We start from the raw sequence: 15,974 nt of genomic DNA on the forward strand, positions 1-15,974 counted from the left end.
AAACATGTCCATATTAGCTGATTTAATGAAATTAAACGACCACGAAAATGCCTCAAAAGCCCAATTTTCTGTTTCGAAGTCAGACGCCTTATTCACGAGGCAACACCTTCTACTTCATATTCTCCGATATAACATCAAACAGACGTTGCTTAGCAACAACAGACATCAAAGTTGTGAACCTATCCGAATGAGGACAGCTAGTGATATTTTACAAGTACGAAAAGACTATGTCCCTCAATCTTGCGATGCCGAATCAGACACAATATTTCTCAGGCCTTGCTGTCTTAGATTATTAAAGTTAAACAACAATGTACAAGTTTTTCAAAGCAACAAGAACAATGCCTTATTTCGGGAAATTGCAAACATCTTCAAATTAGCTGAGCTAATGAAATTAAACGACCCTATTTGATATCATACAGACTTTGCTATGCTACAGTAGACATCAAAGTTGTGATCCTGTCCAAATGAGGAAAGCTAGTGATATTTAACAAGTAAGAAGAGACCTTTTCCCTCAATCTTGCGATGCAGAATCATACACAATATTTCTCAGGCCTTGCAGTCTAAGATTATTAAAGTTGAATAACAATGTCCAAGCAACAAGACCAATGCCTTAGTTTGGGAAATTGCAAACATCTTCAAATTAGCTGAGCTAAGGAAATTTAACAACCACGAAGGGACTCAAACCCACAATTTTCAGATTCAAAGTCAGACACCTTATCCATTAGGCCACACAGTCTACTTAATACATCCATATTTCACATCATACAGACATTGCTTAGCAACAACAGACATCAAAGTTGTGAACCTGTCCGAATGAGGAAAGCTAATGATATTTAACAAGTACAAAGATACTCTTTTCTTCAATCTTGCGATGCAGATTCAGACACAATAATTCTCAAGCCTTGCAGTGTTAGATTATTAAAGTTGAACAACAATGTCCAAGCTTTTCAAAGCAACAAGACCAATGCCATATTTAGGGAAATTGCAAACATGTACAAATTAGCTGAGCTAATGAAATTAAACGACCCTATTTGATATCATACAGACTTTGCTATGCAACAGTAGACATCAAAGTTGTGATCCTGTCCAAATGAGGAAAGCTAGTGATATTTAACAAGTACGAAGAGACCTTTTCCCTCAATCTTGCGATGCAGAATCATACACAATATTTCTCAGGCCTTGCAGTCTAAGATTATTAAAGTTGAATAACAATGTCCAAGCAACAAGACCAATGCCTTAGTTTGGGAAATTGCAAACATCTTCAAATTAGCTGAGCTAAGGAAATTTAACAACCACGAAGGGACTCAAACCCACAATTTTCAGATTCAAAGTCAGACACCTTATCCATTAGGCCACACAGTCTACTTAATACATCCCTATTTCACATCATACAGACATTGCTTAGCAACAACAGACATCAAAGTTGTGAACCTGTCCGAATGAGGAAAGCTAATGATATTTAACAAGTACAAAGATACTCTTTTCTTCAATCTTGCGATGCAGATTCAGACACAATAATTCTCAAGCCTTGCAGTGTTAGATTATTAAAGTTGAACAACAATGTCCAAGCTTTTCAAAGCAACAAGACCAATGCCATATTTAGGGAAATTGCAAACATGTACAAATTAGCTGAGCTAATGAAATTAAACGACCCTATTTGATATCATACAGACTTTGCTATGCAACAGTAGACATCAAAGTTGTGATCCTGTCCAAATGAGGAAAGCTAGTGATATTTAACAAGTACGAAGAGACTATTTCCCTCAATCTTGCGATGCAGAATCATACACAATATTTCTCAGGCCTCGCAGTCTAAGATTATTAAAGTTGAATAACAATGTCCAAGCAACAAGACCAATGCCTTAGTTTGGGAAATTGCAAACATCTTCAAATTAGCTGAGCTAAATGAAACTAAACAACCACGAAGGGACTCGAACCCTCAATCTTCTGATTCGAAGTCAGACGCCTTATCCATTAGGCCACGCAGTCTACGTGATACATCCCTATTTGACATCATACAGACATTGCTTAGCAACAACAGACATCAAAGTTGTGAACCTGTCCGAATGAGGAAAGCTAATGATATTTAACAAGTACAAAGATACTCTTTTCTTCAATCTTGCGATGCAGATTCAGACACAATAATTCTCAGGCCTTGCAGTGTTAGATTATTAAAGTTGAACAACAATGTCCAAGCTTTTCAAAGCAACAAGACCAATGCCATATTTAGGGAAATTGCAAACATGTACAAATTAGCTGAGCTAATGAAATTAAACGACCCTATTTGATATCATACAGACTTTGCTATGCAACAGTAGACATCAAAGTTGTGATCCTGTCCAAATGAGGAAAGCTAGTGATATTTAACAAGTACGAAGAGACCTTTTCCCTCAATCTTGCGATGCAGAATCATACACAATATTTCTCAGGCCTTGCAGTCTAAGATTATTAAAGTTGAATAACAATGTCCAAGCAACAAGACCAATGCCTTAGTTTGGGAAATTGCAAACATCTTCAAATTAGCTGAGCTAAATGAAACTAAACAACCACGAAGGGACTCGAACCCTCAATCTTCTGATTCGAAGTCAGACGCCTTATCCATTAGGCCACGCAGTCTACGTGATACATCCCTATTTGACATCATACAGACATTGCTTAGCAACAACAGACATCAAAGTTGTGAACCTGTCCGAATGAGGAAAGCTAATGATATTTAACAAGTACAAAGATACTCTTTTCTTCAATCTTGCGATGCAGATTCAGACACAATAATTCTCAGGCCTTGCAGTCTTAGATTATTAAAGTTGAACAACAATGTCCAAGCTTTTCAAAGCAACAAGACCAATGCCATATTTAGGGAAATTGCAAACATGTACAAATTAGCTGAGCTAATGAAATTAAACGACCCTATTTGATATCATACAGACTTTGCTATGCTACAGTAGACATCAAAGTTGTGATCCTGTCCAAATGAGGAAAGCTAGTGATATTTAACAAGTAAGAAGAGACCTTTTCCCTCAATCTTGCGATGCAGAATCATACACAATATTTCTCAGGCCTTGCAGTCTAAGATTATTAAAGTTGAATAACAATGTCCAAGCAACAAGACCAATGCCTTAGTTTGGGAAATTGCAAACATCTTCAAATTAGCTGAGCTTAGGAAATTTAACAACCACGAAGGGACTCAAACCCACAATTTTCAGATTCAAAGTCAGACACCTTATCCATTAGGCCACACAGTCTACTTAATACATCCCTATTTCACATCATACAGACATTGCTTAGCAACAACAGACATCAAAGTTGTGAACCTGTCCGAATGAGGAAAGCTAATGATATTTAACAAGTACAAAGATACTCTTTCCTTCAATCTTGCGATGCAGATTAAGACACAATAATTCTCAGGCCTTGCAGTCTTAGATTATTAAAGTTGAACAACAATGTCCAAGCTTTTCAAAGCAACAAGACCAATGCCATATTTAGGGAAATTGCAAACATGTACAAATTAGCTGAGCTAATGAAATTAAACGACCCTATTTGATATCATACAGACTTTGCTATGCAACAGTAGACATCAAAGTTGTGATCCTGTCCAAATGAGGAAAGCTAGTGATATTTAACAAGTACGAAGAGACTATTTCCCTCAATCTTGCGATGCAGAATCATACACAATATCTCTCAGGCCTTGCAGTCTAAGATTATTAAAGTTGAATAACAATGTCCAAGCAACAAGACCAATGCCTTAGTTTGGGAAATTGCAAACATCTTCAAATTAGCTGAGCTAAATGAAACTAAACAACCACGAAGAGACTCGAACCCTCAATCTTCTGATTCGAAGTCAGACGCCTTATCCATTAGGCCACACAGTCTACGTGATACATCCCTATTTGACATCATACAGACATTGCTTAGCAACAACAGACATCAAAGTTGTGAACCTGTCCGAATGAGGAAAGCTAATGATATTTGACAAGTACAAAGATACTCTTTTCTTCAATCTTGCGATGCAGATTCAGACACAATAATTCTCAGGCCTTGCAGTCTTAGATTATTAAAGTTGAACAACAATGTCCAAGCTTTTCAAAGCAACAAGACCAATGCCATATTTAGGGAAATTGCAAACATGTACAAATTAGCTGAGCTAATGAAAATAAACGACCCTATTTGATATCATACAGACTTTGCTATGCAACAGTAGACATCAAAGTTGTGATCCTGTCCAAATGAGGAAAGCTAGTGATATTTAACAAGTAAGAAGAGACCTTTTCCCTCAATCTTGCGATGCAGAATCAGACACAATAATTCTCAGGCCTTGCAATATTAGATTATTAAAGATGAATAACAATGTCTTAGCATTTCAAAGCAACAAGAACAATGCCTTATTTCGGGAAATTGCAAACATGTCCATATTAGCTGATTTAATGAAATTAAACGACCACGAAAATGCCTCAAAAGCCCAATTTTCTGTTTCGAAGTCAGACGCCTTATTCACGAGGCAACACCTTCTACTTCATATTCTCCGATATAACATCAAACAGACGTTGCTTAGCAACAACAGACATCAAAGTTGTGAACCTATCCGAATGAGGACAGCTAGTGATATTTTACAAGTACGAAAAGACTATGTCCCTCAATCTTGCGATGCCGAATCAGACACAATATTTCTCAGGCCTTGCTGTCTTAGATTATTAAAGTTAAACAACAATGTACAAGTTTTTCAAAGCAACAAGAACAATGCCTTATTTCGGGAAATTGCAAACATCTTCAAATTAGCTGAGCTAATGAAATTAAACGACCCTATTTGATATCATACAGACTTTGCTATGCTACAGTAGACATCAAAGTTGTGATCCTGTCCAAATGAGGAAAGCTAGTGATATTTAACAAGTAAGAAGAGACCTTTTCCCTCAATCTTGCGATGCAGAATCATACACAATATTTCTCAGGCCTTGCAGTCTAAGATTATTAAAGTTGAATAACAATGTCCAAGCAACAAGACCAATGCCTTAGTTTGGGAAATTGAAAACATCTTCAAATTAGCTGAGCTAAGGAAATTTAACAACCACGAAGGGACTCAAACCCACAATTTTCAGATTCAAAGTCAGACACCTTATCCATTAGGCCACACAGTCTACTTAATACATCCCTATTTCACATCATACAGACATTGCTTAGCAACAACAGACATCAAAGTTGTGAACCTGTCCGAATGAGGAAAGCTAATGATATTTAACAAGTACAAAGATACTCTTTTCTTCAATCTTGCGATGCAGATTCAGACACAATAATTCTCAAGCCTTGCAGTGTTAGATTATTAAAGTTGAACAACAATGTCCAAGCTTTTCAAAGCAACAAGACCAATGCCATATTTAGGGAAATTGCAAACATGTACAAATTAGCTGAGCTAATGAAATTAAACGACCCTATTTGATATCATACAGACTTTGCTATGCAACAGTAGACATCAAAGTTGTGATCCTGTCCAAATGAGGAAAGCTAGTGATATTTAACAAGTACGAAGAGACCTTTTCCCTCAATCTTGCGATGCAGAATCATACACAATATTTCTCAGGCCTTGCAGTCTAAGATTATTAAAGTTGAATAACAATGTCCAAGCAACAAGACCAATGCCTTAGTTTGGGAAATTGCAAACATCTTCAAATTAGCTGAGCTAAGGAAATTTAACAACCACGAAGGGACTCAAACCCACAATTTTCAGATTCAAAGTCAGACACCTTATCCATTAGGCCACACAGTCTACTTAATACATCCCTATTTCACATCATACAGACATTGCTTAGCAACAACAGACATCAAAGTTGTGAACCTGTCCGAATGAGGAAAGCTAATGATATTTAACAAGTACAAAGATACTCTTTTCTTCAATCTTGCGATGCAGATTCAGACACAATAATTCTCAAGCCTTGCAGTGTTAGATTATTAAAGTTGAACAACAATGTCCAAGCTTTTCAAAGCAACAAGACCAATGCCATATTTAGGGAAATTGCAAACATGTACAAATTAGCTGAGCTAATGAAATTAAACGACCCTATTTGATATCATACAGACTTTGCTATGCAACAGTAGACATCAAAGTTGTGATCCTGTCCAAATGAGGAAAGCTAGTGATATTTAACAAGTACGAAGAGACTATTTCCCTCAATCTTGCGATGCAGAATCATACACAATATTTCTCAGGCCTCGCAGTCTAAGATTATTAAAGTTGAATAACAATGTCCAAGCAACAAGACCAATGCCTTAGTTTGGGAAATTGCAAACATCTTCAAATTAGCTGAGCTAAATGAAACTAAACAACCACGAAGGGACTCGAACCCTCAATCTTCTGATTCGAAGTCAGACGCCTTATCCATTAGGCCACGCAGTCTACGTGATACATCCCTATTTGACATCATACAGACATTGCTTAGCAACAACAGACATCAAAGTTGTGAACCTGTCCGAATGAGGAAAGCTAATGATATTTAACAAGTACAAAGATACTCTTTCCTTCAATCTTGCGATGCAGATTCAGACACAATAATTCTCAGGCCTTGCAGTGTTAGATTATTAAAGTTGAACAACAATGTCCAAGCTTTTCAAAGCAACAAGACCAATGCCATATTTAGGGAAATTGCAAACATGTACAAATTAGCTGAGCTAATGAAATTAAACGACCCTATTTGATATCATACAGACTTTGCTATGCAACAGTAGACATCAAAGTTGTGATCCTGTCCAAATGAGGAAAGCTAGTGATATTTAACAAGTACGAAGAGACCTTTTCCCTCAATCTTGCGATGCAGAATCATACACAATATTTCTCAGGCCTTGCAGTCTAAGATTATTAAAGTTGAATAACAATGTCCAAGCAACAAGACCAATGCCTTAGTTTGGGAAATTGCAAACATCTTCAAATTAGCTGAGCTAAATGAAACTAAACAACCACGAAGGGACTCGAACCCTCAATCTTCTGATTCGAAGTCAGACGCCTTATCCATTAGGCCACGCAGTCTACGTGATACATCCCTATTTGACATCATACAGACATTGCTTAGCAACAACAGACATCAAAGTTGTGAACCTGTCCGAATGAGGAAAGCTAATGATATTTAACAAGTACAAAGATACTCTTTTCTTCAATCTTGCGATGCAGATTCAGACACAATAATTCTCAGGCCTTGCAGTCTTAGATTATTAAAGTTGAACAACAATGTCCAAGCTTTTCAAAGCAACAAGACCAATGCCATATTTAGGGAAATTGCAAACATGTACAAATTAGCTGAGCTAATGAAATTAAACGACCCTATTTGATATCATACAGACTTTGCTATGCTACAGTAGACATCAAAGTTGTGATCCTGTCCAAATGAGGAAAGCTAGTGATATTTAACAAGTAAGAAGAGACCTTTTCCCTCAATCTTGCGATGCAGAATCATACACAATATTTCTCAGGCCTTGCAGTCTAAGATTATTAAAGTTGAATAACAATGTCCAAGCAACAAGACCAATGCCTTAGTTTGGGAAATTGCAAACATCTTCAAATTAGCTGAGCTTAGGAAATTTAACAACCACGAAGGGACTCAAACCCACAATTTTCAGATTCAAAGTCAGACACCTTATCCATTAGGCCACACAGTCTACTTAATACATCCCTATTTCACATCATACAGACATTGCTTAGCAACAACAGACATCAAAGTTGTGAACCTGTCCGAATGAGGAAAGCTAATGATATTTAACAAGTACAAAGATACTCTTTCCTTCAATCTTGCGATGCAGATTAAGACACAATAATTCTCAGGCCTTGCAGTCTTAGATTATTAAAGTTGAACAACAATGTCCAAGCTTTTCAAAGCAACAAGACCAATGCCATATTTAGGGAAATTGCAAACATGTACAAATTAGCTGAGCTAATGAAATTAAACGACCCTATTTGATATCATACAGACTTTGCTATGCAACAGTAGACATCAAAGTTGTGATCCTGTCCAAATGAGGAAAGCTAGTGATATTTAACAAGTACGAAGAGACTATTTCCCTCAATCTTGCGATGCAGAATCATACACAATATTTCTCAGGCCTTGCAGTCTAAGATTATTAAAGTTGAATAACAATGTCCAAGCAACAAGACCAATGCCTTAGTTTGGGAAATTGCAAACATCTTCAAATTAGCTGAGCTAAATGAAACTAAACAACCACGAAGGGACTCGAACCCTCAATCTTCTGATTCGAAGTCAGACGCCTTATCCATTAGGCCACGCAGTCTACGTGATACATCCCTATTTGACATCATACAGACATTGCTTAGCAACAACAGACATCAAAGTTGTGAACCTGTCCGAATGAGGAAAGCTAATGATATTTAACAAGTACAAAGATACTCTTTTCTTCAATCTTGCGATGCAGATTCAGACACAATAATTCTCAGGCCTTGCAGTCTTAGATTATTAAAGTTGAACAACAATGTCCAAGCTTTTCAAAGCAACAAGACCAATGCCATATTTAGGGAAATTGCAAACATGTACAAATTAGCTGAGCTAATGAAATTAAACGACCCTATTTGATATCATACAGACTTTGCTATGCTACAGTAGACATCAAAGTTGTGATCCTGTCCAAATGAGGAAAGCTAGTGATATTTAACAAGTAAGAAGAGACCTTTTCCCTCAATCTTGCGATGCAGAATCATACACAATATTTCTCAGGCCTTGCAGTCTAAGATTATTAAAGTTGAATAACAATGTCCAAGCAACAAGACCAATGCCTTAGTTTGGGAAATTGCAAACATCTTCAAATTAGCTGAGCTTAGGAAATTTAACAACCACGAAGGGACTCAAACCCACAATTTTCAGATTCAAAGTCAGACACCTTATCCATTAGGCCACACAGTCTACTTAATACATCCCTATTTCACATCATACAGACATTGCTTAGCAACAACAGACATCAAAGTTGTGAACCTGTCCGAATGAGGAAAGCTAATGATATTTAACAAGTACAAAGATACTCTTTCCTTCAATCTTGCGATGCAGATTAAGACACAATAATTCTCAGGCCTTGCAGTCTTAGATTATTAAAGTTGAACAACAATGTCCAAGCTTTTCAAAGCAACAAGACCAATGCCATATTTAGGGAAATTGCAAACATGTACAAATTAGCTGAGCTAATGAAATTAAACGACCCTATTTGATATCATACAGACTTTGCTATGCAACAGTAGACATCAAAGTTGTGATCCTGTCCAAATGAGGAAAGCTAGTGATATTTAACAAGTACGAAGAGACTATTTCCCTCAATCTTGCGATGCAGAATCATACACAATATTTCTCAGGCCTTGCAGTCTAAGATTATTAAAGTTGAATAACAATGTCCAAGCAACAAGACCAATGCCTTAGTTTGGGAAATTGCAAACATCTTCAAATTAGCTGAGCTAAATGAAACTAAACAACCACGAAGGGACTCGAACCCTCAATCTTCTGATTCGAAGTCAGACGCCTTATCCATTAGGCCACGCAGTCTACGTGATACATCCCTATTTGACATCATACAGACATTGCTTAGCAACAACAGACATCAAAGTTGTGAACCTGTCCGAATGAGGAAAGCTAATGATATTTAACAAGTACAAAGATACTCTTTTCTTCAATCTTGCGATGCAGATTCAGACACAATAATTCTCAGGCCTTGCAGTCTTAGATTATTAAAGTTGAACAACAATGTCCAAGCTTTTCAAAGCAACAAGACCAATGCCATATTTAGGGAAATTGCAAACATGTACAAATTAGCTGAGCTAATGAAATTAAACGACCCTATTTGATATCATACAGACTTTGCTATGCTACAGTAGACATCAAAGTTGTGATCCTGTCCAAATGAGGAAAGCTAGTGATATTTAACAAGTAAGAAGAGACCTTTTCCCTCAATCTTGCGATGCAGAATCATACACAATATTTCTCAGGCCTTGCAGTCTAAGATTATTAAAGTTGAATAACAATGTCCAAGCAACAAGACCAATGCCTTAGTTTGGGAAATTGCAAACATCTTCAAATTAGCTGAGCTTAGGAAATTTAACAACCACGAAGGGACTCAAACCCACAATTTTCAGATTCAAAGTCAGACACCTTATCCATTAGGCCACACAGTCTACTTAATACATCCCTATTTCACATCATACAGACATTGCTTAGCAACAACAGACATCAAAGTTGTGAACCTGTCCGAATGAGGAAAGCTAATGATATTTAACAAGTACAAAGATACTCTTTCCTTCAATCTTGCGATGCAGATTAAGACACAATAATTCTCAGGCCTTGCAGTCTTAGATTATTAAAGTTGAACAACAATGTCCAAGCTTTTCAAAGCAACAAGACCAATGCCATATTTAGGGAAATTGCAAACATGTACAAATTAGCTGAGCTAATGAAATTAAACGACCCTATTTGATATCATACAGACTTTGCTATGCAACAGTAGACATCAAAGTTGTGATCCTGTCCAAATGAGGAAAGCTAGTGATATTTAACAAGTACGAAGAGACTATTTCCCTCAATCTTGCGATGCAGAATCATACACAATATTTCTCAGGCCTTGCAGTCTAAGATTATTAAAGTTGAATAACAATGTCCAAGCAACAAGACCAATGCCTTAGTTTGGGAAATTGCAAACATGTTCAAATTAGCTGAGCTAAATTAAACTAAACAACCACGAAGGGACTCGAACCCTCAATCTTCTGATTCGAAGTCAGACGCCTTATCCCTTAGGCCACGCAGTCTACATGATACATCCCTATTTGACATCATACAGACATTGCTTAGCAACAACAGACATCAAAGTTGTGAACCTGTCCGAATGAGGAAAGCTAATGATATTTAACAAGTACAAAGATACTCTTTCCTTCAATCTTGCGATGCAGATTAAGACACAATAATTCTCAGGCCTTGCAGTCTTAGATTATTAAAGTTGAACAACAATGTCCAAGCTTTTCAAAGCAACAAGACCAATGCCATATTTAGGTTAATTGCAAACATGTAGAAATTAGCTGAGCTAATGAAATTAAACGACCCTATTTGATATCATACAGACTTTGCTACGCAACAGTAGACATCAAAGTTGTGATCCTGTCCAAATGAGGAAAGCTAGTGATATTTAACAAGTACGAAGAGACTATTTCCCTCAATCTTGCGATGCAGAATCATACACAATATTTCTCAGGCCTTGCAGTCTAAGATTATTAAAGTTGAATAACAATGTCCAAGCAACAAGACCAATGCCTTAGTTTGGGAAATTGCAAACATGTTCAAATTAGCTGAGCTAAATTAAACTAAACAACCACGAAGGGACTTGAACCCTCAAACTTCTGATTCGAAGTCAGACGCCTTATCCATTAGGCCACGCAGTCTACATGATACATCCCCTATTTGACATTATACAGACATTGCTTAGCAACAACAGACATCAAAGTTGTGAACCTGTCCGAATGAGGAAAGCTAATGATATTTAACAAGTACAAAGATACTCTTTCCTTCAATCTTGCGATGCAGATTAAGACACAATAATTCTCAGGCCTTGCAGTCTTAGATTATTAAAGTTGAACAACAATGTCCAAGCTTTTCAAAGCAACAAGACCAATGCCATATTTAGGGAAATTGCAAACATGTACAAATTAGCTGAGCTAATGAAATTAAACGACCCTATTTGATATCATACAGACTTTGCTACGCAACAGTAGACATCAAAGTTGTGATCCTGTCCAAATGAGGAAAGCTAGTGATATTTAACAAGTACGAAGAGACTATTTCCCTCAATCTTGCGATGCAGAATCATACACAATATTTCTCAGGCCTTGCAGTCTAAGATTATTAAAGTTGAATAACAATGTCCAAGCAACAAGACCAATGCCTTAGTTTGGGAAATTGCAAACATGTTCAAATTAGCTGAGCTAAATGAAACTAAACAACCACGAAGGGACTCAAACCCACAATTTTCGGATTCAAAGTCAGACGCCGTATCGATTAGGCCACGCAGTCTACGTGATGCATCCCTATTTGACATCATACAGACATTGCTTAGCAACAACAGACATCAAAGTTGTGAACCTGTCCGAATGAGGAAAGCTAATGATATTTAACAAGTACAAAGATACTCTTTCCTTCAATCTTGCGATGCAGATTAAGACACAATAATTCTCAGGCCTTGCAGTCTTAGATTATTAAAGTTGAACAACAATGTCCAAGCTTTTCAAAGCAACAAGACCAATGCCATATTTAGGGAAATTGCAAACATGTACAAATTAGCTGAGCTAATGAAATTAAACGACCCTATTTGATATCATACAGACTTTGCTATGCAACAGTAGACATCAAAGTTGTGATCCTGTCCAAATGAGGAAAGCTAGTGATATTTAACAAGTACGAAGAGACTATTTCCCTCAATCTTGCGATGCAGAATCATACACAATATCTCTCAGGCCTTGCAGTCTAAGATTATTAAAGTTGAATAACAATGTCCAAGCAACAAGACCAATGCCTTAGTTTGGGAAATTGCAAACATGTTCAAATTAGCTGAGCTAAATGAAACTAAACAACCACGAAGAGACTCGAACCCTCAATCTTCTGATTCGAAGTCAGACGCCTTATCCATTAGGCCACACAGTCTACGTGATACATCCCTATTTGACATCATACAGACATTGCTTAGCAACAACAGACATCAAAGTTGTGAACCTGTCCGAATGAGGAAAGCTAATGATATTTGACAAGTACAAAGATACTCTTTTCTTCAATCTTGCGATGCAGATTCAGACACAATAATTCTCAGGCCTTGCAGTCTTAGATTATTAAAGTTGAACAACAATGTCCAAGCTTTTCAAAGCAACAAGACCAATGCCATATTTAGGGAAATTGCAAACATGTACAAATTAGCTGAGCTAATGAAAATAAACGACCCTATTTGATATCATACAGACTTTGCTATGCAACAGTAGACATCAAAGTTGTGATCCTGTCCAAATGAGGAAAGCTAGTGATATTTAACAAGTAAGAAGAGACCTTTTCCCTCAATCTTGCGATGCAGAATCAGACACAATAATTCTCAGGCCTTGCAATATTAGATTATTAAAGATGAATAACAATGTCTTAGCATTTCAAAGCAACAAGACCAATGCCATATTTAGGGAAATTGCAAACATGTACAAATTAGCTGAGCTAATGAAATTAAACGACCCTATTTGATATCATACAGACTTTGCTATGCAACAGTAGACATCAAAGTTGTGATCCTGTCCAAATGAGGAAAGCTAGTGATATTTAACAAGTACGAAGAGACTATTTCCCTCAATCTTGCGATGCAGAATCATACACAATATTTCTCAGGCCTTGCAGTCTAAGATTATTAAAGTTGAATAACAATGTCCAAGCAACAAGACCAATGCCTTAGTTTGGGAAATTGCAAACATGTTCAAATTAGCTGAGCTAAATGAAACTAAACAACCACGAAGGGACTCGAACCCTCAATCTTCTGATTCGAAGTCAGACGCCTTATCCATTAGGCCACGCAGTCTACGGGATACATCCCTATTTCACATCATACAGACATTGCTTAGCAACAACAGACATCAAAGTTGTGAACCTGTCCAAATGAGGAAAGCTAGTGATATTTAACAAGTAAGAAGAGACCTTTTCCCTCAATCTTGCGATGCAGAATCAGACACAATAAATCTCAGGCCTTGCAATATTAGATTATTAAAGATGAATAACAATGTCTTAGCATTTCAAAGCAACAAGAACAATGCCTTATTTCGGGAAATTGCAAACATGTCCATATTAGCTGATTTAATGAAATTAAACGACCACGAAAATGCCTCTAAAGCCCAATTTTCTGTTTCGAAGTCAGACGCCTTATTCACGAGGCAACACCTTCTACTTCATATTCTCCGATATAACATCAAACAGACGTTGCTTAGCAACAACAGACATCAAAGTTGTGAACCTATCCGAATGAGGACAGCTAGTGATATTTTACAAGTACGAAAAGACTATGTCCCTCAATCTTGCGATGCCGAATCAGACACAATATTTCTCAGGCCTTGCAGTCTTAGATTATTAAAGTTAAACAACAATGTACAGGTTTTTCAAAGCAACAAGAACAATGCCTTATTTCGGGAAATTGCAAACATCTTCAAATTAGCTGAGCTAAGGAAATTTAACAACCACGAAGGGACTCAAACCCACAATTTTCAGATTCAAAGTCAGACACCTTATCCATTAGGCCACACAGTCTACTTAATACATCCCTATTTCACATCATACAGACATTGCTTAGCAACAACAGACATCAAAGTTGTGAACCTGTCCGAATGAGGAAAGCTAATGATATTTAACAAGTACGAAGAGACTATTTCCCTCAATCTTGCGATGCAGAATCATACACAATTTTTCTCAGGCCTTGCAGTCTAAGATTATTAAAGTTGAATAACAATGTCCTAGCAACAAGACCAATGCCTTAGTTTGGGAAATTGCAAACATGTTCAAATTAGCTGAGCTAAATGAAACTAAACAACCACGAAGGGACTCGAACCCTCAATCTTCTGATTCGAAGTCAGACGCCTTATCCATTAGGCCACGCAGTCTACGGGATACATCCCTATTTCACATTATACAGACATTGCTTAGCAACAACAGACATCAAAGTTGTGAACCTGTCCAAATGAGGAAAGCTAGTGATATTTAACAAGTAAGAAGAGACCTTTTCCCTCAATCTTGCGATGCAGAATCAGACACAATAAATCTCAGGCCTTGCAATATTAGATTATTAAAGATGAATAACAATGTCTTAGCATTTCAAAGCAACAAGAACAATGCCTTATTTCGGGAAATTGCAAACATGTCCATATTAGCTGATTTAATGAAATTAAACGACCACGAAAATGCCTCTAAAGCCCAATTTTCTGTTTCGAAGTCAGACGCCTTATTCACGAGGCAACACCTTCTACTTCATATTCTCCGATATAACATCAAACAGACGTTGCTTAGCAACAACAGACATCAAAGTTGTGAACCTATCCGAATGAGGACAGCTAGTGATATTTTACAAGTACGAAAAGACTATGTCCCTCAATCTTGCGATGCCGAATCAGACACAATATTTCTCAGGCCTTGCAGTCTTAGATTATTAAAGTTAAACAACAATGTACAGGTTTTTCAAAGCAACAAGAACAATGCCTTATTTCGGGAAATTGCAAACATCTTTAAATTAGCTGAGCTAAGGAAATTTAACAACCACGAAGGGACTCAAACCCAAAATTTTCATATTCAAAGTCAGACACCTTATCCATTAGGCCACACAGTCTACTTAATTCATCCCTATTTCACATCATACAGACATTGCTTAGCAACAACAGACATCAAAGTTGTGAACCTGTCCGAATGAGGAAAGCTAATGATATTTAACAAGTACAAAGATACTCTTTCCTTCAATCTTGCGATGCAGATTCAGACACAATAATTCTCAGGCCTTGCAGTCTTAGATTATTAAAGTTAAACAACAATGTACAAGTTTTTCAAAGCAACAAGACCAATGCCATATTTAGGGAAATTGCAAACATGTACAAATTAGCTGAGCTAATGAAAATAAACGACCCTATTTGATATCATACAGACTTTGCTATGCAACAGTAGACATCAAAGTTGTGAACCTGTCCGAAGGAGGAAAGCTAATGATATTTAACAAGTACAAAGATACTCTTTTCTTCAATCTTGCGATGCAGATTCAGACACAATAATTCTCAGGCCTTGCAGTCTTAGATTATTAAAGTTGAACAACAATGTCCAAGCTTTTCAAAGCAACAAGACCAATGCCATATTTAGGGAAATTGCAAACATGTACAAATTAGCTGAGCTAATGAAAATAAACGACCCTATTTGATATCATACAGACTTTGCTATGCAACAGTAGACATCAAAGTTGTGATCCTGTCC

The 15,974-nt window shown here is 37.0% G+C and overlaps 10 non-coding genes across 10 annotated transcripts; all 10 read right to left on the reverse strand.

Annotated features, from left to right (window-relative positions):
- Positions 1-1,916: 1,916 nt before the first annotated feature.
- Positions 1,917-1,989, reverse strand: trnar-ucg. Its single transcript has one exon. It is a non-coding gene; the product is annotated as a tRNA-Arg (tRNA).
- Positions 1,990-2,543: 554 nt separating this feature from the next.
- Positions 2,544-2,616, reverse strand: trnar-ucg. The gene has a single exon. It is a non-coding gene; the product is annotated as a tRNA-Arg (tRNA).
- A 3,696-nt stretch (positions 2,617-6,312) lies between these two features.
- Positions 6,313-6,385, reverse strand: trnar-ucg. The gene has a single exon. It is a non-coding gene; the product is annotated as a tRNA-Arg (tRNA).
- Positions 6,386-6,939: 554 nt separating this feature from the next.
- On the reverse strand, positions 6,940-7,012 carry trnar-ucg. The gene has a single exon. It is a non-coding gene; the product is annotated as a tRNA-Arg (tRNA).
- A 1,180-nt stretch (positions 7,013-8,192) lies between these two features.
- On the reverse strand, positions 8,193-8,265 carry trnar-ucg. The gene has a single exon. It is a non-coding gene; the product is annotated as a tRNA-Arg (tRNA).
- A 1,180-nt stretch (positions 8,266-9,445) lies between these two features.
- trnar-ucg lies at positions 9,446-9,518 on the reverse strand. The gene has a single exon. It is a non-coding gene; the product is annotated as a tRNA-Arg (tRNA).
- A 1,180-nt stretch (positions 9,519-10,698) lies between these two features.
- Positions 10,699-10,771, reverse strand: trnar-ucg. Its single transcript has one exon. It is a non-coding gene; the product is annotated as a tRNA-Arg (tRNA).
- A 554-nt stretch (positions 10,772-11,325) lies between these two features.
- Positions 11,326-11,398, reverse strand: trnar-ucg. The gene has a single exon. It is a non-coding gene; the product is annotated as a tRNA-Arg (tRNA).
- A 2,086-nt stretch (positions 11,399-13,484) lies between these two features.
- On the reverse strand, positions 13,485-13,557 carry trnar-ucg. The gene has a single exon. It is a non-coding gene; the product is annotated as a tRNA-Arg (tRNA).
- A 996-nt stretch (positions 13,558-14,553) lies between these two features.
- On the reverse strand, positions 14,554-14,626 carry trnar-ucg. Its single transcript has one exon. It is a non-coding gene; the product is annotated as a tRNA-Arg (tRNA).
- Positions 14,627-15,974: the final 1,348 nt, after the last annotated feature.

This window comes from Oncorhynchus mykiss, unplaced genomic scaffold (genome assembly GCF_013265735.2).
Source record: "Oncorhynchus mykiss isolate Arlee unplaced genomic scaffold, USDA_OmykA_1.1 un_scaffold_156, whole genome shotgun sequence".
In the NCBI taxonomy this organism is placed as follows: domain Eukaryota; kingdom Metazoa; phylum Chordata; class Actinopteri; order Salmoniformes; family Salmonidae; genus Oncorhynchus; species Oncorhynchus mykiss.